This window comes from Cyprinus carpio, chromosome A17 (assembly GCF_018340385.1).
Source record: "Cyprinus carpio isolate SPL01 chromosome A17, ASM1834038v1, whole genome shotgun sequence".
NCBI classification, from domain to species: domain Eukaryota; kingdom Metazoa; phylum Chordata; class Actinopteri; order Cypriniformes; family Cyprinidae; genus Cyprinus; species Cyprinus carpio.
In genome coordinates this window covers 5,911,751-5,936,605 of record NC_056588.1, presented here as the reverse complement: position 1 = coordinate 5,936,605, position 24,855 = coordinate 5,911,751, and the positions used below count along the sequence as shown (strand labels likewise).

General features: G+C 36.7%; 1 protein-coding gene across 4 annotated transcripts in view; it reads left to right on the top strand.

Annotated features, from left to right (window-relative positions):
- The first annotated feature begins 3,513 nt into the window (after positions 1–3,513).
- Positions 3,514–24,855, top strand: part of LOC109069409 (disheveled-associated activator of morphogenesis 1-like) — a 44,913-nt gene continuing 23,571 nt past the window's right edge. For 2 of the 4 annotated variants that reach the window (XM_042773689.1, XM_042773685.1), the window contains exon 1: positions 16,597–16,942. The gene's annotated coding sequence lies outside the window, so the exon portion shown is untranslated. Of the gene's footprint in view, positions 3,623–16,596; positions 16,943–24,855 lie in introns of those variants that run through there. The other 2 variants (XM_042773686.1, XM_042773687.1) reach the window with 2 other exon arrangements.

The window sequence follows — 24,855 nt, the reverse complement described above, 5'->3', positions numbered from 1 at the left end:
GAAAATTGCTCATGCAGCAGTATAATGTAAACCACTTGGCTGTACCTCAGCAGCCGCTCTGTTTCCTAAAGCTGGTGTTAATGGACTCCATGCTCAATGTAAATTTTGATGAAATTACCAAGTACTTTGTCATGTGATTGGAAAAAAGCAGGTAATTGTGTTAGAACAAAGACTATGATTGTAGTAGCTACATTATATGCTTTATGGTACACTGGGAATGCAGGACAGCATGCAAGATACTTAACTGTGGTTAAGATATTGTACTGTTTTTGACATGAGCAATGTTCTTTTTGCATTGATTGATGATTGTTTGAAATGACTGCTATATGAGAATGTTTGTCTAGTTATACATTATTAAATAGCTTGAATAAGAGAACCTTTTAGGGAACCAGGTCTTTGTGAGTATAAAAGTTTCTGCCAAGATTAAACAGACATAAACAGCTTTACGATGAGAGTGCGTTTAAGCTTCTCACAGTTTTCGGTCCTAAGGGTTAAATGCAGACCAAATGAGATTGATTTTGAGTCCCACAGATGGCCCATAATCTATACTCTACTTCTGGCCCCTTTCATCTGTACTCTGGAGGCTGATTTTGGTTGAAACAAACACGACAGCAAGAGCAGCTTGTTGTTAAGTACACAAGGCAATGATATACAGCAGGGGAAATTAACGCTTGAAGATGAAGCCTTAGTAATGGATATTTGTGCTCTCTGTGAGGAGTTTAAATGAATGAATGCCATTCCAAACCCATCTTAATTTATTTCTTCTGTGGAACCCAAAGTAAAAGTCCTGGCTGCTCTTTTTTATACAATGAAATTGAAGGATGAGACTGTCACAGCCTAAAAATTCACAGTAAAATACGATGCATAAAAACCCAGGTTTGATGTCAGATGTCATTTGTTCTTGCAAGTCTCATTGTTGATGGCAAACTTGGTGTAACTAGTCTTGACGTGCCTTATTTCAGTATTTTTTTTTTTTTTTTAGCAAATAATGATGATATGTTTTTGTCTGTTCTTTACACAAACCTACTGAATGGCTTCAGAAGACATGGAATATAGTGCAAAAAATGTCTAGACTACTTTTATTGTGCTTTTTGTCATGTTTTGGAGTTCAACATCTCCCTTTTGCTTTCATTGTATGAAAAAGAGCAGATTGGACATTCTGCTAAATGTTTGAAATATCACAAGGGTGAGTAAATACTGGAATGTCAAAGTGAACTGCCTCAACTTAATAGAATAACGTTTCTAGCAACTGTTCTGAGCTGCTTATAGAGAGCACAGTCTCATTCCCATTAGTTTCTGTGCAAGTAACGATATGCAGACCTGGGCTGCTTAAATATTTACACACCTCTAATACTCTCTTAGAAGTGCTGCATGCCCTCTCTATACATTAAACAGACTGTCCTTTCATTAATGACGGCTCTAGTCTGGCGTGCTGACTCTGCACTGAAGTGAAAGGAACAGCTTTGGCTCCTGAAAAGACATTTACTGATTGCCAAAACAATGAGGCATGTTGAAAGCCAAGTTACTTGTCCTTAGTGAGTTTTTCAGACTAAAGATCTGTTGCCAAAATAGCTGAAGGAGAGATAGTGATTATGTACAGTTGTAGCAGGGAGTGCTGACAGAAAAACTGGGACAGGAATTTTGTTTAAATAAAAATAGAAACAAAAGATGTGGAAAGTTTGCATAGAGAACTCAGAACAGATGATTACTGTGTCATAACACTAATCATCATATTCACAACACACATAATCACAAACACAGTCACCTACATCCCATTTAATACAGAGAAAACCACAAACCAGGGGTGCCCAAACTCGGTCCTGGAGGTCCAGTGTCCTGCAGAGTTTAGCTCCAACTTGCCTCAACACACCTGCCTTTAAGTTTCTAGTATGCCTAGTAAGAGCTTGATTAGCTTGTTCAGGTGTGTTAAATTGGGATTGGAGCTAAACTATTCAGGACACTGGCCCTCCAGGACTGAGTTTGGACACCCCTGCTATAGACTTTATGTAGCCACACCCTTTTTAGCACTGTACTGTCTTTTTAATGACTTCCCGGTGCACTGACATTTGTTATGGCATACTCTTCAAATATTACAATGCTCATGATAAATTTCATTAACTCTACAAAAAGTGACTCCACTTCACCAGCTAATTACTCTTCAACAGAAGTTCAAAAAGAAAATTCTAAAGATGGCTGCGCACTTGTTTCTCTGTTTCTCATAAGGTCTGTAGTCTTTGCTAGGTACTGGCTAACAGGGTTAAAAGAATAATAATTCTATGAAATATGAGATATTTTTATGAAACTTTCACAGGTTAATACTCATTTTTACAGTATTTCTCTCTCTCTCTCTCTCTCTCTATATATATATGTATAAAACTATAGGCCTATACAACAACAATAAGGACATAGTAGTAGTAATAATAAATAACAACAACTATAAGACAACTATATAATCAAAAATAATAATCAAGAATTGACTCCTATGTTCAGAGAGGAACTCTGGTGAGTCCTAATTATTATTTTTTTTACTAACATTGATTCCTGGAAATAATCTAGAGCAGGCAGTAGGCCTATTTCTGCTATTGTAGGCGTACTGTAGTTTTGGGAATGAAAATTTGATCATGGGTTAGTGTGGCCCCATGACCCAATCTCCATCACCAGCTGCTGCCATGTCTGTAATTCCACCATACAACCCACCATGTACAGTCATTCCCATAATCCTCTGTAAGTCTGTCTGTGGCCTGCTTTTGCCTAAATAAATATGGATCTCTTCCCTCAATTGCTTTTAAGTGGAATGAGTGCTACATTGAGCCTCACGTGACATATATTTTGGGAAAGATTGTTAATGGAACATCAGTGTTCAATTGTTTTTTCATGCATAAAAAAGTAAAATGAGTATTCTTCATTTGTATTGTTTCATGTATTATGAACTTTACATCTTGCACTGCCATGCTTCTTATCATTGCATCATAATTTACATCTTATTGTATAAATACTAAAGAAAGAAAGAAAAAGAAATTGAGTGATGTATTCATCCAGCCCTATATAATAATGCAATTTTGTCTAAAATGTAAGATTTGCTTGCTAATTAGTGTTCATTATGTTAATGGTCATATAATTGTGTGTTGCTGTGAACTAATTTCATGTTTATCTACTCTAATCAACCCCTAAGATTTGGCAGGACTTCCATGTGTTCAAATTATAACACAAATTATGGTAGTAATTCAATGTTACAGAATGGAAAAGAAAGCAAGATTTGAGACCACAACAGGATTATTAATTTTGGCACTGACTTTTCAAAAAATATTTTATTGTAAAATGAAAACGTGTCTATTTGTCTGTTTTTATCTGTCTATGGGAAATACACATAATTTTTTTTTTAAAAAAAGAATTGCGGTTTAAAGGTTCAAACAGCTTTTGTGTTCACCGACCCACCTCGTTATCTAACTACATTTCCCATGTAAACATGCGCCCCAAAGTATGCGCACGCGCACTGATGTCAAGCTCGAATGCCTAAAAGGGATGACGTCACCTGCCTGTCGGATCGTGCTGTATTGTTGCACAGGGGAATGAGAGCGCACGAGCCCAGAGCGTTCGCGGTGAGGATGGGACTGTTTACAAGGTAAGTTCTCAATCTCAGACCTCAAACTGACAGCTACATGACACGTCCAGAAAAACAAATATTATAAATACAGCCGACTTTGGACTTCTTTTGAAGTGATTTGGCTTTAAAGGGTGGGACATAGAGATCCATGCAAAATCGTCGGTTCAATGGGCGAAAGACTCTCGTCTGATTTATAAAACAAATGAAACTCATTTGTTTCCAGTTTCAGTACGTTTGTTTGTATTGAAACCCTGTCTGTTAGTGATTATTTCATCACTTTGATCTAGTTCACTTCAGAAACTGCTCTTTATAGTGTTTCTCTTTAGTCCACTTGCCACCTCATGACAGTTTGATACAATGTTGCCATTTAAAACTCATTTACACGCTAGATTTACTTCGGTTTAATTCAGACAGTAGTTGTCACTGTTTTACCAGATGTTTTGCTACAGTTCATGAAGGACAAAGGGAAGTTAATGATTAACTAAATGAAGATCTACTTTTCATGCACTGCAGTAGAAATGTTGGTATTTATTGAAAAAAAAAAGTTTCTTTTGATGTGACTTGTGTTTTGATAATGAAATGTTTTACAAAGTGAAACTTAGAGATAAAATATCAGGAGCAAGATGGTGTTCATTCACGACAGAAGTTTGCAGTAAGTGTAGTGCAGTGGTGCACAGTGATTGTTAGTAACTTGTGGTTTTGGTGGAGTATGCATTGGTTTTTGGCGCAATTGTTGTAGTTTTTTCTCCTGTAATAAGCTTGATACTGCGGTTGTTGGGGATAAAACTGAGGCTATGGCATTCTTTGGAATATGATCCAATCCATGAAGACCCTATGAGTTTGTGGCGTTTAGTCTGCTAGATTTAAGGGTCATGTAGTAATATGTCTGTGTTCTCCTTAAAATAATCAAAGGTAACACTTGGTAGATATATGCATCTAAACTTAAGTATTTTTTTTTTTAAGTGGAGCAAAATATTGATAATAATCAAGTGTTTGTAAATGAAAGGAACAGTTCACCCAAAAATGAAAATTTGCTGAAAATGTGCTCACCCTCAGGCCATTCAAGATGTAGATTGAAGATCTAGATTGATGTAGTTTGTTTCTTCATCACAACATATTTGGAGAAATTTATCATTACATCACTTGCTCAAGAAATGGATCCTCTGCAGTGAATGGGTGCCGTCAGAATGAGAGTTCAAACAGCTGATAAAACATCATAGTAATCCACACAACACCAGTCCATCAGTTAACGTCTTGTGAAGTGAAAAGCTGCAGGTTTGTAATAAACAAATCCACCATTAAGGGGTTTTAACTTTAAACTGTTGCTTCTGGCTAAAACACTCTCATTCTGATGGCACCCATTCACTGCAAAGGATCCATTGGTGAGCAAGTGATGTAATGCTACATTTCCCCATATCTGTTCCAATGAAGAAACAAACTCATCTACTCTCATCAAAGTAGAACAATCTGAACGCAGTCCACCTCAACATTTTAAATTATTGCTATAACTAGCACTTATAGCATTCTTCTATGATCACGCTTACAAGCACAGACTTGCAGTTGCAGTGTAAGTATTAAAGTAAAGAAGAGTCTCTGATCCAACTGAAATTGCTGCTCGCTCATGGATGTAATGCAGGTTCGTTCGCATCGAAAATCATTGCCTCATTCCTTTATATCCGTGACTTCTCATCCACACCGTGCAGTGTTCAGTGTCTCTCGTTTAGTCACACCTCTTGTGTTTAACATGCTGGGCGATAAGCCAAATCCCTCCAGCATGGCCCAGAGTTCCTGTCTGCAGTCCCAGCCCTTTTTTTTTTGGGAGAGGGTTGATATTTTATGTGAAGGGTGTGTGTGCATGTATGTCTTGCACAGCAACGAGAGTTTGTTTTGCCTAATTGGGGAGGCTGGTAGAGATGCTGACATTAGACGTGTGGGAGATGTCTGTAATTACGGAGGTGGGGTCACATCGACACATCTGCAGTATCTCAGTGCTAGAGAATGCCAAAGTATTGCCAAGACATGATACTGGGACTTCTCTCAGAGTGCAACCGATACCAGACGCAAGACTCCACCCTCCCATGGGCTCTGCCTCTGAGCTAATTTGGTTAAGTGTTTTTTTTTTTTTTAGGTTTTAAATGGTGTTTATGTGTAGTTTCTGTGTCTCCCGAGCACATAATGTATGATGAAATATGTTATAAATGGATAGATGCGTAATACGTCTGCTTTTGTGGGATGTGGAGCTGGTTTGCTTTTTTAGTGCTTACAGAATTGAAAGTAAGAGAAGGACAAGTCAGTTTGGATATTCTGGTCTGATTATCACATGCTCATGTTGCTTTGATAAGATAGAGAAACCGTAATCTTGTTTCAGGTTTGAAGACAACACCCAAAACCCTCAAGCCCATGACAACCCTTCTGTTGTATCCATGGCAACAGAGATGTCTTTAAAGCTCTGTGAAGGATGTCTCTAGTTTGTCAAAAATGCTATACTGTACGCCTTTTATTGTTTTTCCCTCCAGTTTGATATTCTCCGTTTGCCACATCTACAGTAGGTAACTTTAAAAAATAGATAGATCTTGTTTTTTAAAAAAATGTTTGCATTGTGATATTTTCATGAAAATTGAGCACAATGTCCCCCAAGTAGGGCTGCATGATTAATCGAATGCGATTGTCATACGCATTTTTTTAGTAAAGCCGGTTCTGTAATCAGCAAAAAATCATCATCACGTGACAAGGTACACCAAAAAATCGCAGACGATTATGAAATCGAAGAAATCGTGTTAAAAACAGCTGTTTGCATAGCTTCTCAGTGAACTACAGCTCTGTGTAGTAAATGCTGCTCCGTCTGAAAGCACGTGATGATGATTTACTGCTGAATACAGAACCGGCTGTACTAATAAAATGCGCATGACAATCGCATTCGATTAATCATGCAGCCCTAATTTTACATTTATTTTATATTAAAAAAAGAGTTTAAACATTATATTTACAATAATGTTATTTATTTATTTGTTTTAAGAAAATGGGCTTGATTTTTGTAATAAAAATAATGAAATGAAAAAATGCAATGGTTATAGAATTCATTTCTTTTTGCAAAAAACTTTTTTCTTTTGATTAAGTGGTTAAATATGACCCGTATTGTCATTTCAGTTTCTTTTTGAACAAACTATATATATTTTAATTGTAAAGACACCCTCTGTTTGTTTCTCTTTGAATCTGTTTTATCAGTGGTGTCATGATTGTCTTCTAGTATTGGTGCCAGCCTCTTCTTCGTCAGGTTGTATTTGACTTGTACTGCACTGCACAAGCCTGCAGACTGTGTGTGTGTGTGTGTGGATGTGCCTCAGGGTTTGTGTGCCTCGGATATAGGAGGTGTTCTAGGAGGCCTATCCCAGCTCTGTCCAGTGTAGTGGAACAAAAGCCCAGTGTAGCTGTTTAAATTTGCCATTCTCTCCTGGATAAAACTCGGACAATGCTCTGATCTCATGTTATTCATGCTTGGCACCCAAGTGCTCCAACAAGCATAGGGGGCTCTCAGCATGGGCAGGGGACACACATACCATTGATCCTATCCATCCTTTTTACAGGTTCCTGTAGTATCAAGCATTGCCACGGCCAACTATATGTCTGCCTTTAACATGTTTGTTATGTTATGTTATGCACAAGTTTTCTCCAGTTTGAAACCCCTGTCCTTTAGCCTCAGTGACATATGGGAAAGCGTGACATAGTTATTCTACATGGAGTGGGTTTTTAAGTGATGGATTCACCAGATGGAGAAGGTGGCGGCCAACAGCCATTGTCCTTTGAATCTACATCAGAGGCTTGAGTAGTTTACAGAAGCAGCAGAAACGGCATAGCCTTGAACTCTGCTTGCACCAGGAAGACATGCCGAAAATTAATACGCTTGGGAATTAAAAAAAAGATGTTTTGGAGGTAATTTTATCCAAGAACTGAGGGCGCTAGGTAGCTTTGCAGAGGGGAATGCTTGCAACCTGCCAGCATTAACGAAACATTTCAGAGGGCCATGAAATGTGTGCAAATGTGGGTATAGCTTAAGTGGAAATGCAAGTTCTCAACAAGACCACTGAGGCTGAAAATCCAATCAAGTCTAAAGGTCTCTAATTGGCTTTGGGTTGGTGCCGACACATGCGGTGTAGGGTGTTTCCAAACAGTAGCTAGTGGTAGTGTAATTTTTTTTTGGGGGGGGGGGGGATTTTATTGCTCTTTTTGTTACCAGGGTGAACCAGTATGCTTCTTTGGGTTTGGCAATGCCTAGAAGCCCTTTGGGGCACACATTAGAGCAATAATGCTGGGGAAAACAGACTACATTTATCCTCCGGCATGGAAGAAAGGCCACAGAGCTCTCAGCTTCATCCCCTAGAGACTACTGACAAAAGCAGTAGTCTGTGCCGCCATTCTTGCCAGAACTATTTTGAAAAAAAATTACTATTTATTCACTTTCTGCTTTATTTAATTAGGCCGATAATAGTTGCATTAGGGTTAGGGAGTGCTGGGTCATGTCTCTAACTTAAAGGGATACTCCACCCCAAAATGAAATTTTGTCATTAATCACTTACCCTCATGTCGTTCCAAATCCGTAAAAGCTCTGTTCGTCTTCGGAACACAATTTAAGATATTTTGGATGAAAACCTTGAGGCTTGAGACTGTCCCATAGACTGCCAAATAAATAACAGTGTCAAGGTCCATAAAAGGTATGAAAGTCATCATCAGAATACTCCCATCTGCCATCAGACATGCAATCTGGGTTATATGAAGCGACAGGAACACTTTTTGTAAGCGAAGGAAACAAAAATAACGACTTTATTCAATAATTCCTTTGTCAGTGGTCTCCTGTGTCTCTCCATATCACGTATGCTGTGTATACTCTTCTGTATCATTCGCTCCACAAGGATGCGCTGTTTCTGCGTGTATTTAACTTTGATTTGAAATAAAACAGCGCATCCTTGTGGCGTGGATTTGTTTTCTTCACTTACAAAAAGTGTTCCCGTCACTTCATATAACCCAGATTCCACGTCTGATGGCAGATGGAGTATTCTGACGACAACTTTCATACCTTTTATGGACCTTGACACTGTTATTTATTTGGCAGTCTATGGGACAGTCTCAAGCCTCCAGGTTTTCTTCCAAAATATCTTTTCCAAAGACGAACGGAAGGCAAACTGAGTTTTTACGGGTTTGGAACGACATGGAGGTAAGTGATTGATGACAATATTTTCATTTTGGGGTGGAGTATCCCTTTAAGTATTTCCATGTTAGCTACCACTAGCTGTCAAACTGGATGGTTAAAAGGAACTTGTCAAGAATTTCATATACAGCTATATGTTTAAATAAATCACAGGTTGTTTCCAAAGGGTGAGGTTCTGAGTTATCAGACCTTGAATTAATCCGCCTGTGTGTTTGACACACCTATAATGAAAAAAAAAAATAGTTTCCTTCATGAACCCAAAACATTGACTATATTGTCCATAAAACATTAGACCTTTGAGTTGTAAGAATTTTTTTTTGGATTAGATTTGGATCGTATCAAATAAAGAGGACAGGGCACTTTCACCGGTTTGGACTAGCTTCTGTGATTTCAAGACCTTTCTGGCATGTTTTTCTATTAGAATTTGATTTTGTCTGTTTGGACAGTGACTTTGTGCTAGTTTCTATTTTGAGGAAACAGGATATCCCTTCTTTTTCAGCCACAAAAGAGGCTTTTTGCTGTGTAATGTGTGGGTGTGTTGATATGACTCATGTGTAAATGAGATGAGTGATTTCTTCTGGGCTTTTTTTTTTTCCTTTATACTTTTCCATGTTTCCAATTCTGATTTATTCAAGCCAAACTTTTATCCATTCCATCATAAGATGTTTTTGCCCAAAGGGAACAGTGATATTTCTTTACTTTTTACAGTATTTTGAAAGGAACAGGGAGGTTGTTCTGGGATAAACTGAGTGAAGGTCTTTGGTGGGTGGTGGAAAAGCCCTCCGTAGATAATGTGTGGTCAAACATCCTGTCATCAGGCACACCCACTTCCCACACCCGTCTCTATACCTGACAGTCTAAGGGTGTTAGAAATCCTCAGAGAGGATACGGCTGTATATTTTCTAAATGTTTACTTAAGACACACCTTACGCCTGAAGAATCAGATCAGGGGGGTATTGCACAAAAGCAAGATAAGGGATTAAGCTGGGATTTTCCAGTTATCCTGGCTGAATTTAGCCCTGACTCGGTTGCATGAAGGGAGGCTAAATTAATCTACATTAAGTTACTATGGAGATTTACACTTTGCAGCTAGCCTGCTCCGGAGCAGGCTAACAACCAGGCTAAGATTAATCTTAGTGATTTATCTGTTAGTTCTGCTGTCAATCCTTCTAGAAATTAATGTTTTACAGTCATTCCATGGTCTTCTGCAAATGTTGCATCATTTTAATTATCATGCATTAAAATACGACATATACTGTCATACATCTAAGTATCCCTATTTTAGCGTTGTTATGAAGACTGTTCATATTGCTGTTAGAGGTTTGATGAATGCATATATTATTGCATTTGTTGAGATTATAAGAAATGGCTGATGAAGTTGCAAATGTGGTTTCATTTAAGTCCATGACGAGGTCAATATGTAGTGTATATATAGGCTTATTCTAAATAAATGTTTGCATTTGTTAGACCTTTATATGTTCTGGATCAAATAATAAAATATATTTTGAAAATGGTTCTACTCTTGAGGATGGCAACAACCTTATAAATATTTTCAGTAAACAACAAAATACCTTTATATGTTCTGGATCATCTTATTCTTCTTTTGAAGAACTATCCAAACCTGTATGAGTTGCTTTCTTATGTTGAACATAAAAGAGGAAATAAAAATACTATGGAAGTCAGCAGGAGCCACCAACTGTTTGATTACCAGCAATCTTCAAAATATCTTCTTTACACAAAATTGACATGACACCTTAAGCCTTCCGAAGTCCAGTAACACGATCTCATCATCGGCAGATGTGCCTTCCCTCTGCCATATTCAACAGAACTTGTATTGATAGTTTTGACAGGACGTGCCAAGCCTATGATTTTAATAAAAGAGAAGTCACCAGCGGATCATAGTCTGGTGGCTCCAGAAGTGTAAGTGTGTTACCAGACACTGCAAGGTAAGGCAAAGGCAGACAGTCCACATAACAAAATCTAAATACTTGATTGTTTTTCCATGTGGAGTAGTACGGCAGTAATTTACCTTGTATGAAGAGGGCAGTCTCTCTTGCTGGGCAAGAGTCAGTGGCTGTCCCTCACTGTGTCCCTTCCATCACTGGCTTCCCTTTATTCAACTCCAGGGCCAGCTCCTCTGCTGTGGTCAAGTCTTGGGTTGGAGGGCCACCCCCCATGCCAGATATATGAGCCTTTTTTTTTCAATGCTAAATTCAACACAGACAATAAAATATGGCAGCAGACACTATTCACTTAATTTGTGTTTTTTTTTTTTTTTTTTTTTTTTTTTTTCACACATCAAGTCACTTACCAGCCTGCAAAGGTTCTTGTACTTGCTGCCAGGTCCTTTTCTGGCCAGACGCGCTTGTTCTTTAAGAAGGATAGATACATAAGAGAGATAAAATAAATAAATGATTAGATAGATAAAAACAGATCAAATTATCAGATTAGATTTAGGTTTTTTTTCTATCTAATTGATTTTATCTAATTTATAATCTGAAATAAAACTTTGTCTTTGTTTTATTAAAGAAGCTGTATTTCCCTTTTTACATATTATATGTTTCACCTCTTCATATGTTTCCATTAGAAGCTGTTGCTCAGTTGGCGAGAAGTATGCCGTACGGGTTTTATCCATTTTTGCATCATTGATTCTGTGATCAATCCCGTGGTCTGTTTCAGAATGCCGTGAACGTGCACTTATCCCAACTATCTACACTTGGCTTGACATAGCTGCACGCTCTCATCCTGGCTTAGCAAATGTGCAACAGACTAAGCCAGGATGTGCTGATTGAACTAGGTCAAGCCGCGCCTTTTCTGTTATCGCTGCACTGATGGAAGAAAGAAAGTAAAAACACTGACATGTTCTTTATCGTATGTGTGTTGGAATCTGATCACATGCTTTGCATTTTGAGCTGCACTGATGGAAGAAAGAAAGTAAAAACAGTGAAATAGTTTCCCCTTGTCTTGGTCGGGAGGTCAGGTTTGTGGTAATTAAAGGCTGGTGCTGTGATGATGGTAAGCACCTGTAAGTGCAAAAGGTCAGCAAGAGTTCCCATATTTGTAATATGTAATTTATTTTGCACTAGCATCAACAAACATGCAAAAATTATTTTATTTTATTTTATATTGCAATGAATAATAGCATTTGATGCTGATATGGCAGTTAAATAAATATAGTTTAATTACAGTGCTTACAAGGTAAACACTTTTATAAATAAAATCTCATCTAAATGTAATTTTCTTGCTTTATTTAAAAAATATTAAGTCGATTTTTCATCATTATCAGCTTTTTGTTGTCCATTTAAATGCACAACATTTTTGTATTCAAATAACTTTATACTTCAAAAAAATGTAATTAAACTTAATTTCTACCACCTAATTTATTAATTACATTTTAAATTCCCATTGTTAATATATTTTTAATCAAAATGTAACACATGCAATGATGTCAGTAATATTGCATTCTGAATTACAATTGATCTTTCTTACATCTTTTTGCATACAGAGTTTCATCTACACTGCATAGGCACAAAAACCACATTATGTGTTGATGCACAGCTAATAGAAAACAAGATGTGTCTCTGTGGCATTTCCGCCAATGCATTAACGAGTGTTCTTTTGTTGCTTTGACAGCACTGCTGTTTCCTTAAGGAAATAGAGATGTTCCAATATAATCAAGATATTGCAGTTAGATATTCTATTAAAAACATTAGTGTTAACAAAATTGGCATGGACTCTGACCTCAGATGGTAGATGTTGTTGTGCTAATGCAGTGAAGTGAATGTATTTGTCTGCTCCACTGATGCAAAGAGCAAAGTTCATGATCAATAACTGCTGTCAACAGGCATACATCACCATTAGCGGTACCCACACTTCCTGCCAATGACCCTAACCTGACCTCGGTGACCTGTGCTCAGCACAGAAGAGGAAAGAGCCAGATGCACTCTTGTTTCATGTCCTTTAAACAGAGGAAATTTGATCTTCTCTTGGAAACCAAGGCTTTCATTATTGCTTCCGAGTAGTATTCTGGGAAAATAATGGCATTTCGTATCTGAAACAGAGTGCTCTAGGAATGCAACCAGACATTGTGTACGTGTTTTTGTGTGTGTCTTTGTGCAAGAACAAAGCTGATTGGATGATAGAGATCAATTGAATGACGTTAACCAGTGATTAATCAGTTGCTGGAGTGATATGGGTGATACTAACTGAATGATCAATCATATTTGTTAAGATATATGTGACCACTGACCAGACATCATCTGTGTGAATGTCATTTTGTCAAGTCAACATGAAATGAAAACCGAATTGACTTATTATTTTAGTAATGTATGTTAATAAGAAAAAGTCTTCAATCAAAATGTAATAACTTGTTCAGCCTCTGAAACAACTTTCTTTCTCAGCTGGGGAATGTTAACCAATAGCTGCTCAGTGATGTTCAATATTCATAACCAATATTGACAATATTGCTTAGTTTTGCTCATTTTTCACAATTTAATCAGTCAATTTTAACTCAAAAAAGCCATTAAGAAGTAAAATGTGTTGCAGATGTGGTATCGTGTTTTTGAAACCAGTAATAAAAACGTTTGATTAATTGTTTTATTAGATATATTGTTTGTAAACTGTTAATGGACAGAAGGCATTCATAATTATGATAATTTCAAATCAAATCTTGCATAATCTGCTTTAACTTGTTTGCTGTCTTCACTGCACCCACTTTAAAGAGCAGGTCATATGTTTTTTTTAAAGTGTCCTAATATTGTGTTGGAGTCCCCTACAACAGGTTTAAATGCTAAGGTTTGAAAAAAATTTAATTTTCTCAGAATATACGTTTAATATTAGAGTCATTTGCCAATGATTTCGAAACGATTCGTTCCAAGCAAGTTCAGAGCAAACCCCTCCCTTCAAAAAGCCTACTCTGCTCTGATTGGTCAGCTGGCCAAGCCTGTTGTGATTGGCACAGTGAGGAGTCCTTGTGCCGGTTAGCCAGTGCTACCAAAGCATCTTTACATAAAACAATAATATAGTGCTCAGATCCATTCTAATAATAATGACATAAAATACAAAATACTTATGCAAGCAAATCGTGCCCACAGCTAAAGTTAAGATGCTAAACTGTGAACACTAGGTGGATACGTTAGCCGAGTGCTATCGTGGATAACTGATGAAACGATAGTTTGTAAACCAAAATATGTCTACTGTAATGTTTGAAGAACGACAGACAAAAGACACTCTGTCTTAACTTTTAATCAGCACGCAGAACAGCTGCATCACATGTGCACCAGCCAAACTAACTAGCTTGTGTCTCACGCATTAACCCTATAACTGCCGGTGCAGCAAAACAAACAGCAATTTCACAATGATTATAAAGTCTGTGTGCTACACTACATTCTTTATTATTAAACAAAGTAATTAGAAGAACATTAGTCTACAATAATCAACACATTCTTAGGAAATAGTGGGTTTACAGCAAATTATTAGAACTACTTCAGTAAAACAGTAATATTGTGCTTTACCTAAACCAATACTTATTTTTTATTTATTTAGATTTTACCCAAAACAGGATGGATTGGCCATTAGCGCTATTAATGTCTGTTTCATTCATACTGGAAGCCAGAGGGCGCCCTCGCGCAGAAAATCCACATATGCATCACAGAAGTAACAGAACTGATGATGCTCGAATGCAAAAACTTTGCATTAAAATTTTAGGTGTGTAAAAGCTAAATTCGAATTTTGAATATTCTTTGAATTTAAAAGAAAAATCCACATTCGAATGCAAAAACTTTGCATTAAAATTTTAGGTGTGCGTTAAGTAGGCATTCACATAGAACACATATTTCGTGCATTTTCTATAGGGACATCTGTCATCATTGCACTCGCATCTCACACAAGAGAACTGCATGTTTAGAAAGCCATGTGAAATGAATGCAAGTTTAACTTTGAAAAAAAAAAAACATATATCGAGACTTTATGGCGGTTTCTTTCTCCATCCCACTGCATCTCAAGTTTTTAAATGAAAAATGTACTCTTATACTCTTCATATATATATACTCTTCATATATAATATGAAGAACCGGTTAAATCGAACGATTTGTTCGCGAACCGGACATCACTAATCAGTTCTCAAATCGGACGTGTCCGAAAGAAATGGTTCTCTGTTCAGTGATCCGAAAACCGATGCAACCAGTTCTTGACTCGAGACCTGCTCCACTCGTGTTCATCATCAGTTCTCGCTTCACAGCAGTTCAGTCAGTGTACTGTTTGAGTAAATTAATTACTCTGGGATATTGGTTTATTTAGACTCAGAGGGAGTGTCAACCACGTTAAAAAAGTGAATAATTTAAGTAATTTGTGAGAACTGTTTCTACTGGTTCACTAAGAAGAAATAAATTAAATTGAATGATATGTTCGCAAACCAGACATGACTAGCTGTAATTGAGGAAACAGAAGATAGAAACGTTTTGACTGAATGATAAAACAAAGACAGTAAACACTTGACTGCAACATGATATAGTTTATCTGTGTTATTCATGCCATCTCTGGGATTTTCATAATAATTAAGTATATTTATCATCCATTGCTAATCGACTTTTTTCTACAGTATAGAAAATATTTTCTGCCTCAATCTCTGACAAGAAGCCACATCAGGTCATAAAAGGAAGCATTAGACTGGTGTTGTGGAGTAAAAACGTTATAATATTTTCTATCGTAGGCTAACAGTTTTAGAATCGCTTCTCATTGCAAGTCATTACAAGGGGAGTTTAGCTTAAGCATTTTAATTTAAGCGTGTTTAGCTTAGCTAGCTAACGGTAGCTGTTGCATCAGAGCAAGTGTAATTACTGCATTCGCACGCTCCTCGGATGGTCTGTTTTTCTCGAGTTGTGCTTTTAAGTCGGAACGTGAAAACAACATGGACACTCACGTTACTACAAAGATGTGTTGGATTTGTATTATAAGAGCTTTCCGACTTGCATTCACGTGCATTTTCTCAGTAGGGAAATAATTTTTTTGATTCAGAGAACCAGAGTACAAATATTTCAATCGATCGCTCATGCATTAAAGTGGCAACAAAATCTGCTTTCTAATTCTGTTCTAGGACATGCCCGTTATATAGGTTTCGGTACCCAACCCTAATCCTAAGTGAGATTGCTTAGAACAGTAATAGCACACCTCTGTCTCAATTATTCATGTCTGTCACATTAATAGTTCAGTAATATTGACAGTTGCCTTAGCAGTTTTAGTAATATACTATTATAGTATTTATTAATATTTTAGCTTTTGTTTTTTATATTTTCAGTTTTAAAAATTTTTTTAATTGTAGTTTTAGTGATTTTATAATGGGTTTTGTCATTCTTATTAGTTTTTGTTTTTAAATATTTTTATTTTACGTTATTTTAACTTCAGTGTTAGTACTTTTAGTGCTTCAACTTAGAACTTTATTTATTCCAGTTGTTTGTCAAGGCAACATTTTTCAAGGCAAGTGTTTTTTTTAGTTCTTTTTTTTTATCTTATTTTTACATTTTATTTTAGCTGTATTTACCAAAAATGTAAATGTATAATTTTAGTTTGCTAATAATACTGCTTAGCAAGCACAATACTAGACTAGTGATTAGTTCAGTAATCCATGTTATTGTATTCCTCTAACATCTCAGATCTATTTGTCACTGTACACTTGTCAGCCCTGTGACTGAGGACAGAGTCAAACTCAATGCAATCACTCTTACTGCATTCCCATTGGACAGTGCAGAAAGGAGGTGTGGTATACAGGAAGAGGGTGGTCCTACTCAGACCGGGAACATCTGTCTGACTGTGTGTGTGTGTGGATAGTGCACTTATTCAGACTCTGAGTTCAAGCTTACAGTTGTAGTCAGATATTAAAATATTCCGACTGCTTATACTGTAAATCCAGTGGAGAATTAAACCGGAGGCCGAGCTGTTTGGAAGACTCATTTTTTGTTGATCTTGTGGAGTAGAGGGAGTTTCATTGGCTATTTCAGGACCAGATTTGATGGTGAGAGATGTATGAGCCGTTGTGGTCTGCGTGCTTCCCACACCGCAGCATTCAGGGCTGAGATCAACAGAGCTCTCACTGCCTGGATTTCACACGACGATGTGCTCTTGACGTGCCTTTCTGAGAGGTGAGCGGGCTGTCTTTGATTTAGAGAAATCAAAATGTGAAGTCACTTTAACATTGACGTTTTAGGATGTTTGTTTCTGTATTTCTCAGCTAGTGTAGCTTTGTTAGAGTTTGTTGTGTGGGTTGCCGTGTGAAGATACATACCTACCCTTTAGCCTCAGAAGAACTAGTGTGTGTGCCTTTGTCTTTTTCGTCCTAGGCCCTTATCTAAGTGAATCAGGTGAAGCAGCCGTAAAGTTCTGACCTCAGCTGAGGAAGTGTTATGAATGGAATGAGACTGGTGTGCATTCTTTCCGTGGGTGTGCCAAGTGACATAATTACATATTTAATCAGCTTTACATAAACAGCCTGTCGATGATTGATTTTTTTTCATCTAATTTGTTACTGTCCTTTTTGATTTATGTTTGTCCATTTTGAATGTACTGATCTGTTTTTGTTGGATGTGGGTCAGAGGTTAGAAATCTATATATATATGTGTGTGTGTGTGTGTGTGTATTTGTGTGTATACATGTTTACTTCAATAATACACTCTTCAAAATAAAGGTTCTATATTGGCATCTTTGATTCCACACTCTTAAAAATAACGTTTTCTAAATGCGGTTTTCACAGCAATGCCATATGCTTTTAAAAATAAAGGTTCTTTATTGCCGTTTATTGTTTCCATGAAGAACCTTTAACATCCATGGAACCATTACGGGTTCTTTATAGGAGAAAAGGTTCTTTAGATTATTGAAATGTTCTTAACACTAAAAAAATGGTTCTTTTTAGAACTGCTTGCTGAAAGTTTCTTTGAGGAACCAAAAATGGATCTTCTATGGCATCACTGCAGAAACACATCACTGTGAAAACTCCCTTTTGGAACCTTTACTTTTAAGAGTGTATACAGTATCTTTGTCCTTTTCAGTGTCATTTTGGATTGTGATCATCACCATGGTGACATTTGGATGGTGCTTTATTACCCGATAACCGCTGATAGCTGTTGATGAACCTCCAGCAATAATTAATAACTAATATCAGCATGCGTGATTTAATATTTGCTTATCCATCACTGTTGAGCTCGGGGAAACTCATTATATACTCAGCTCGACTGCAATCCCCAGTATTGAAACCATGGGATTAGCACATGAAATGCAAGCTGCAGCCAGTGAGCATCAGCTGCATAACACTGGTTCTCTGGACTCTGGAGGAGTCTGACTCTGGGGATTCAGGCTTAAATGTGGCTGTGGAATGAAGTGGATCAGGGGTCTGGGAAAACTATCCGACTTGTCTGCCTGAATCCTGATAGACAGCATTTTTGCATTTTTGCCTCTCTAGTTGCCTTTCTTGTTTTGTCTAAGTGCTTGGATCCCTGAGAGGTGTGGCATATGACCCCTGTGGGATGCTCCTGCTACTCTCCTGATGTTATTGATCACACTTATAGCCCAAGTGAGCTTAAATGTGGCTACGGCATCTGGTATACACAACAAGCTTACTATCTATCTGACTGAGGAACATATAGTCTTGATAATGGTTATATGTGGGTATTTGATGTGACTTGTTTTTTGACATTTTTTCGGTTATCTTGCATGAATTAATAAATGCATAGATAAGAATCTTAAAATTTTCTCTCTAAAAGATTAAAACTAAATATACAAAATGTCCACATTTAGTATTGTTTTTTTTTTTCAATTGATCTTGTAAGTTCATGCAAAATACAACAGAGTATATCTAAATACCTACACAACAAACAGTTACATTAGTTTTATGTTTTCTAATTTGGCTAAGTTTTTCATTAACTTTTTTTTTTTTTACGGTTATGTATAAATATCTTCTTTTACTGTTTTCTGTTTGTTTTCATACTTGTTTTATTTATTTACATGTTGCTGCCCACTGCTCCGGGTGTGTGTTCACTACTGTGTGTGTGCACTTGGATGGGTTAAATGTAGAGCACAAATTCAGAGTATGGGACACCATACTTGGCCACACGTCACTTTACTCACTCACATGGTGGATGAATCTTGTTGTTGCACATGCCAATAACAGACTCAACATCACTTTGATTAGGTCAGCAGGGATCAATACTGTAACTTGCTATTAGGAACATTGGCTTGTGACTGCTGGATGATAGACCAAAGGCTAGGATTTGTTTTCTAGCTGGTCCTAGAGCTGCACTGGATGACCTCAATTATGTAAACTCTAAAATGGAAACCCATTCACTCTTCTGCAGGCCCAGTGATCAAGGCTTCCAGAGTTATGGATTAGCTTTTAATGAGAGAGGCAGAAAACTACAGACAATGTCGCAAGCCTATGGAGATGTTGGTTTAGTGTTAGTTTCATGACTGTGTTTGATATCAGAGCACTGATGAAGATGGATTTTTTTCCCCGTGCAGATGACACAGGCAAAAAATAAATGGCATGGAGGGGAGGGGGGGGGTGTCAGAGAAAATATGGAAAGACAGACTAACAGCCACACGCTCATTAGATTATTCAGTGAGGTCTGTAGTTGAAGTGCTGTTGTCTTCCCTAGGGTAAGAGCTCTTTAGGTCATATCCTGGAAGAGATATGACTGCTGGCTACATCATGGGACCTCAAAATCCTGCTTCATCTGTCCACACAATTGCTGTGCAATTATGTTATTATGGAGCTCCAGTGCTTGAGAGATGTTCGCTCTGGGATGTATGCATTAGTGCTGGTTTGGTTTAAAGGCACAGTATCTTAGGACTGTCATTGAAGGCCTTCACTCCACTCTTTGCAATTGACTAGCATTAGAATGCTACTGTTCAAAAGTTTGGGGTTTTAATATTGTGAAATACTATAGCAATTTAAAATAGCTTTTCTATTTTAACATATTTTAAAATGTACTTTATTTCTCTGATTGCAAAGCTGAATTTTGAGCAGCCATTACCCCAGTCACAAAGTCTATCTGTTGAAAGTTTTTTTTTTTTTATGGAAACTTTGATATATTTTTTTTAAGATTCTTTAATAATTAGAAAGCATTTATTTTAAATTTATTATGTAACAATTTATTTCATGATATAACAATGTCTTTTCTGTCACATTGATCAATTTAATGCATATTTATTGACATTTCAAATTTAAACAAATTTAAATTATTTTAAGACTACATATTCAAATATCTTGTTCCTATTATAACCGTTGCACCAGCAAAGAAAGAAAATGCAAATTACCCATGAGCAGTACATTTCCCATGACATCACTTGAGTTGTGTGCCTCTTTGAGAACCCTCTTTTACAAATCCAACCGCCCAAACTCTTTAGGTTGGTGCCTAAATGTGGTGAGACTGTTAATGAAAGCGATTACAACTCTTCAAAGCAACACAAAGCTGAAACAGGCACACTTGTCTTTCCATGTACTGTATTTGTAGAATGCACATATTTTAATAATCTTCAGAATGCTTTGCTTGCAAGCTATGCTTGTTCATTCCATTGGCGATTGACCGATAAACAAATAGTGATTCAGTCTCCTCACATTCAGCTGTTTGCAGTGAAAAGCAACAACAACCTAGACAGACATGCTGACGACAGCTGAAGACAAAGCGCTCTGTGATCTGAAGTGGTGGAAGTGTTGATGACCACAGTTACCAATATTTGTGTGAAACTGGCAGAAACTTCATTTGCTTCTTTTAGTTTATTTCTCTTATGTGTAGATTGAGGATAATAAGAATTATTTCATTTTATAGCTCTTTAGGGCAAACCAAACCCTTCTGTCACAGCGTATAAAAGCAATCAACATCCTGCCATTGTTTAAGTTCTAGTCACCAGATGTCCTGATTTGAATGACTATTAGTATATAAGCAGCATGCAGTTCTACAGGTGCTCTCAATATGCCAAAATGCTATTCAGAGAGAAAGATAAAATGTACAGTGGCCCCAAAAAAGGTCACTTTTGAACACTGGAGTCACATTTAAAATGTCTGAATGTCACTGAGAGAGAGAGATATCAAGTGTCAAACCAAGTGGCATCTACAAACGAATGCTGCTTGAGCTTTCCAGAAGTAACCACTTTTCTGAGCCATTTTTTTGCAATAACTTTTAACCAAGGTGATTATAGTGTTTTTTTTTTTTAACAAACATCTGTTTGTGAAGTGTTGTGCTTCAAAACTATACTTTAAAACAAATGCTATGCAAAGCTATTTATATATTATACGTGTCTTATTACATTTAGATATTTAAAGTGTGGCTGATGTGTTCAGATATTTTTTCCCCATTGTATCATGTTTGCTCTCAACTTTTATTCTTGAAACCATTCATTTGAAATGTGCTAAAGTGTGTTAAAGAAGTGTAAACATGCTTCATGATTTGGATGAATTCCCATAATTCACTGATTCATGATCCATCATGAATGAGAATTGCTTCCCGGTGCAGGATTAACACAGCCATTCATAAAGATCGAACTTTGCTTACATAAAGAGGCCTGGCCACCAGGGTGGCGCACGGACTTATGAGGGCCGGGCTCTCGTGGATTAGCTCCACTGGTGTATGACAGAGAGATATATTTCATAAGACAAGTGTATTATGGAGGCATTTACGTGCCAGTTGCTGCACGGACATGCGCATTACTTGAGATTTACCTTCCTTAAGATGTTCCCTTCCACTTTTCTTAAATGTGCTTGTTGACAAGTATTTACTTTTATACTCACTATACGCTTTTATAATTGTTGTGTGCATGTTTTTTTGTAGCAAAATATTGGTTTTGTCCTGGGTAGACCTTAATTTTAGTCTCCTGGGACTGACCTCTAATAGAGACGGTACAAGGTTTGCAGAATTTGATACTATTCCCCTCCAACAATTTATCTGAATTGCTTTGGAAGAGGAGGCTGGGAGTATCTGGACAAGTACTTAATGCTGTGAGTTAATGTTAACTATTTTCAAGGACAGTGTTAGTTAAGTATTATTAGTATTCTGTTTTTGTATTTATTAATATTACATTAATGTTTTATTATTATTATTATTATTTAAATATTTACTTATTTTTGTTAGTTGCTAAGGCAACATTTCAATTTATTTATTTATTTTTTGGCCAAGGCAACATTTCTAAGTTTTTCGTCTTTATATTTTTTATTTCAGCTTTATTTCAATTAACGTAAATAATTTTTAATAGTTATAGTTTTAGGGAACAACTACAAAACTCTCAGGGATGCATGCCAAATGACATTGACTTGAACAAGGGCAGAATTTGCTAAACATGCTTTTTTTCAGATGACAGACATCCATTTAGAAAAGACAAGCTTATACATAAACAAACTGGCTGTTTTATGTGTTTAACAACCACAGCGAGACTCTTATTTCACTTGGGCTTTGGGAAAGTTGTATTTTTTTATTAGGGATAAAATGTTATGCTCTGTTCATAGCACATGTTTGCTTTCATTTAGGCTAGCTGCTGATTCTATTACTATTTTAGTTGTAAATATTTTAGTCACCTGTCTCGGTACAGACTGTGGTGACCCATGAGCAAATGAGCTGAACGATGAGGAGCTGACTGTCATTTTTCGTTCACATATTTGTTGCTTTTGTAATAATAACTTTCCTTCACTAGTCTTTAAAAATTTTTTTTAAAGATGTTTACATTTCAGGGGTTTCCCAGGATGTAAAGATTAATTAGCTCCCAGGCGATCCAAGATGTGGATTTGGATTACCAGTTTTTATTTTGAAATTTGTCAGATAAGCTCCTGCATTGTTTGTGGTTTGAACACTCTCAGAAAAAAAGGTACAAAAGCTGTCACCTTGGCGGTACCTTTTCAAAAGGTACACTTCTGTACTTTTTAAGTACTAAAATGTACACTTAAGGTACTAATATGTACCTTTAAGTTACCAATATGGACTCGTTAGGTACAAAGGTGTGCCTTTTGAAAAGGTACCGCCCCAGTGACAACTTTTGTACCTTTTTTTTTTGAGAGTGAAAAAAGGAAGAGAATATTTGCTTAGCAGTGTTTGTGAGTCATAGTTTGGATCAGACCTTGTGAACAAGGACATCTAGCAGCGGCACGATTAAAATCTTCCACTTGTTAATGATTTACTGGCATACTGTGTGCTTGCATTATTCACTTGAAAAAAAAAAAAACTAAAAAAGTACAAATAAATGTAAATAAAAAATGATGTGAAATGTGATGTGGGCATGTTTTTGTGAGATTCACTAATCTGCTAAATGAATAACTGTTACTGAGAACGTCTTTGTTCTCAAAGCTTAGTGTCATGTACAAATGTGAAAATAAGCAACCTAAAATACCACAAACCAAGACACAGTTAATGTTGTCTTTTGTTCAAGTTGATCTAATAATAGATGTGGTATCTATTCTTACGGTGTGAAGTGTGTGGTCTTTGCCCACTGATTATTGGAACAACTGGCCGGGCCGGAGCTATTTTCACATCAAGAAATAAACCCATGGTGAGAAAATTCCCAGCCTTGCTCAGGAGAACAGCTGTGTCTGGTCTGCTGGGTTATCGCTGCTAAATAGTTACAGTGTGAGAATCGAGATTCTCTTCCACACAAGGCCGTGTTAGTGTGAACATCCAGATTGTTGACATGGCTGAGTGAATCATTCGTTTCAGTGCTCCGAAAAAAAAAAACACACAGGAGTTTCCTCTGCGATTTTGCTTTCTCTTTGTCTTTCTTCCTTCCTTCCTTTTTTTCTCTTTCTCATCTGTGAGCCATAGTTTTACCTTTGAATCTTGTTTGAGCTGAATGAGTTTACTTTCTTTGAGAAAAGAGTTGAAGATTCATTGCATTCATACTATTTACCTATATTTTTCAGTAACATGTCTCTCAGATGTTTTCTACTGTAAATTTTCTGGCATCAAGCTGTTTTCTTCAATCAGACATGTTATATAGCGTAAAAAAATGCTAACAAAACTGTTTTTTTTTTTTTTTTTTTTAAATGCATACTGTGCATGCATCCTTATAACCTAATAAGGCAACAATCAAACACACTCACATAGAATATCCTTTCTTGATTAAAAAACAATTGAAATTTAAACTTCATTTTCAATCTTCATTCTGAAGATTCCTCTCAAAGAACCTGTTCAAAAGAAATGATTCACTAATTCATTTAAATTATCAAAGTGTTCACATATGTTCTTGCATGTAAATAAGCATTCAGTTAAATGCTCTTTTGTATTATTATTATTATTATTATTATTATGTTAAATTCAGTTAGATAAATTGTGTTATATAGTTTTATTAGTTGTGTTTAAATTTGAGTTTGAGTCCAGCTCGGGTCATTTTTTTTGGTCCGCCCCTTCTTTATCCTTATTTCCTGTCCATTCTCCACCGTCTTCTAAATAAAAGAGGCAAAAGCCTCCAAAAATTACATTTTATATTTAGATTCTAATGGTTGTATTACAGATTGTAAATTTGATGGAATCATTTTCAGCCTTTTCTTTTCTCAAATGAGCTGCAGAGAAACATTCAGTGGTCAAACCGCATGGCAGATCATGTTGGGCATCGCCGTTTAAGTCTGTGTTTGGGTATGATGAGCAGATTTTACGCAAACACACATACTATAAACTCCAGCCTAATCTTGAAGCCATTTAAGCCTTTATGCCCCTGTTCTTCTAAAGGGAAACATCTGGTCACTTTGAGCTTCTGGGTCTGATCGTAAATTCAGAGTGAAGTTTATGTTTGACTTCTTCGGTGTCGTGATGGCCTTAGCACTAGAGCTCAGACTGTTCTATTCATTAAAACTGAATGAAGGTAAAGTTGGGCACAGTAACTTTCTCATTTATTCCTTATATGGTGAAAGGGAAGATGAGCATGGTTCAGTCTTTTGAGAGGTCAGTTTCATTGTGTGAGGTCTGAGGATAAAGACTACAGACATAAGTATGTGTGTGTGTCTTTTGTTTTATAAAATCTGGGACATCTGGGGATGTAGATGAAACAAATTAATGTTGTGGCTGAGTGAAATGAAGTCATTTGCCAG